The 2,500-nt window shown below is 38.4% G+C and overlaps 1 protein-coding gene and 1 long non-coding RNA gene across 2 annotated transcripts in view; one reads left to right on the forward strand and one right to left on the reverse strand.

Annotated features, from left to right (window-relative positions):
- Positions 1 to 415: 415 nt before the first annotated feature.
- LOC122073142 lies at positions 416 to 1,210 on the reverse strand. The gene is made up of 3 exons (XR_006138674.1): positions 1,040 to 1,210; positions 691 to 730; positions 416 to 595 (listed from the first exon to the last, which is right to left on the reverse strand). It is a non-coding gene; the product is annotated as an uncharacterized LOC122073142 (long non-coding RNA).
- A 186-nt stretch (positions 1,211 to 1,396) lies between these two features.
- Positions 1,397 to 2,500, forward strand: part of LOC122073141 (RNA-binding protein PNO1-like) — a 2,066-nt gene continuing 962 nt past the window's right edge. Inside the window, exon 1 of the mRNA XM_042637675.1 lies at positions 1,397 to 1,631. The gene's annotated coding sequence lies outside the window, so the exon portion shown is untranslated. The remainder of the gene's footprint in view (positions 1,632 to 2,500) is intronic.

Raw genomic sequence — 2,500 nt, forward strand, 5'->3', positions numbered from 1 at the left:
TTTTTTTTTTTTTTTTGCTGACTACGGGTATCCAGGCCTTCGGCCTGAGTCGCCTGACTAGTCCCGCGGGCCCATACACTCCCCCAACCCTCCTTATTCCCCCTTAAACTACAAAATCTGCAAATCCATTTCTAGAGCTGTAGTCTAACCCACCAAAAGCTTTTGCAAAAAATTTAATCTTCGTTGAATAAGTTGAGTTGTGACAAAACCATGAGTTTGGGTTTCTGATATAACTCATAAAGGAACTTTTGAGAGAAAGGAAATGGAACGAACACAGAAGGAGCCAAAATCTTCGAATCATATCGAGAAAAGAATCAACACAAAACCCGATCATTGCGAGAGTCCGATTGTCAGAAAGTATACCAACCCAGAAGAACAAATAGACAATAAGAGAGAGAGAGAGAGAGAGAGAGAGAGATGGTAAAGATGCTTACCAGATTCCCACCTCCAACAGTGCAGAAGCCATTGACAACGTCCACCAAAACGAGACCGGTGACCACGTCGTTAGACACAACTAGGGAATCCGGCTCAATTGGAAGCTCGGTCTTCAAAAGGTTCAAAGCCTGCGATGCCATCTTTGGAAACCCGTTTCAATCTTCAAACAAGGAAGCAATGAAGAAGAAAAGTGAGAGAGAAGAAGAAAAAAAAATGAAGATTAATACAATATGGAAGATAGCGATTGAAGTAAACCTTATTCCTAGGTAGCTTGCTAGCATGCCCAGCCTTTTCCCTGTGAAGAAGGAAAGAGTCATAAGGACCTTCGCCATTAAGTTCTCTCTCATCCTGTAGCACTGTACCTTCTTTTATTTTTTTTCCTTTTATTTATTTATTTTTGGGTTAAATGTATGATTCATCCTGTTGCACAGTATGTTTTCATTGTTTGTTTTCATCTGCCCCTCTCCCCCTTAGATTGATTGAGACTTGAGAAAGAAGGGAAAGGGAATATCCCTTAGGATTCAGATACAATTCACCTTATAACCCTTCACCATATTGCCCATATCAAAACTAAAAGATTCATAAGTACCATGAAACAACTTACCTCAAATAACCCAACCCAAGTTGAAAATTTTATGAATCGTTACAGACAGGCTCCTGCAACTGACTTCCGAAACCATTTTTCAATTGTTCCCTCTCAATTCCCAACTCTTGGAGATGAAATCAGTGGTGGGTAATGATGGGTGGTTGGTCAAAATGATCCATCACTGAAAGAGAAGAGAATCCCTGGTGGAGAGAGATGCAAGAGGGGAGAGGGAGTCACCCGGGCCCCGTGGGGAGAGAGAGGAGAAGAATTGAACGGTTAGGATTTTTTCTCTCATCCAACGATTAATATGTTACTTCTTTACTGTACATGGAGCGTGGAGATTCCATTCCATACTGACAGCCCAGAGAACCTTTTTTCCGTCATAGTCTCGTCATATATTAGGTTGTGGAAAAAACCCTGATCACTTCTCTCATCTGTTGGCGCTCTTCTCCCTATCGGCCTCTCCCTCTCCCTACAACCTTCCCTCTGGTAGCTGCGATTCCTCCTCTGCCTCTCCCTCTCTCTCTCTCTCTCTGACCATCCTGCTGGCTTTAGCATTCAAGGAAGTTCTGTGGATGATTTGAAGAAATTATAATCCTGCTGCGATCAGGTAGTCTTCAATTACCGTTTCTCTTGTTATTTCCCATGATTATCACCTACTCTTGCATATAATAAGTTTGTTTCTTATGCTAATGAGTTAGTCTGTATTCTTTGAAGTTTGACTGTCTATTTTTATTACTTCATCAGATAGATGTAGGAAGCCTCAAGTAGTTAAACCATTTTTCCAAGTAATTGTTAAATTAAATAAATAAATAAAACAAAAAACAAAAACAAAAAACTTGTAAGATAATAACACATGGGTCAAAATCCTTCTCAGAAACCAAGGCCTTGCTTGTGAGGAGGGTGAATAGAATTGCAAAACCTGGTTTTTCAACCATAAGATACATTTTTTTTAACCATTGAACTTTAATTTGAGATATATTGTGTTGCATTTTTCTTGTTAAGCTCTGTTTACTTTCCATTTATTATTATCTATCTGTGATCTAGTTGTGTTCTGGCCTTTAATCTCAACAGTTAAACTACTGTCACAATGCTTGATGCTGTCACCCTTTAGGATCTCACCATAATTGAACCCAAAAATACTGCTAAAATCTTGAAACTCTTAGTGCTCTGGTAATTTCCTGTAGAGCTTTGTTTCTTGAGACCATATAATCCTTATAACAATGTAGAAAGCTTCTCTATATCTTTCACCTAGCAATCCTTTCAGTAAGTTGAACCTTGGGGCTTTTGAACTAAATTATCTTGTCATTCCTTGTGTACTGCATTATGCCGTAAGATTCTTAAATTTTCAGCAGTAATTTCCATAATTTCATTATTACAATTACTTTTTTTTTCTTTCTTTTTCTTGTTTTGCAAGTCTCAGTTTAATTTGGTTACTGTAAATGTGAGTAAACTTTGTTGGAATAATATGTCTGTTTG

Source organism: Macadamia integrifolia, chromosome 3 (assembly GCF_013358625.1).
Source record: "Macadamia integrifolia cultivar HAES 741 chromosome 3, SCU_Mint_v3, whole genome shotgun sequence".
In the NCBI taxonomy this organism is placed as follows: Eukaryota; Viridiplantae; Streptophyta; class Magnoliopsida; order Proteales; family Proteaceae; genus Macadamia; species Macadamia integrifolia.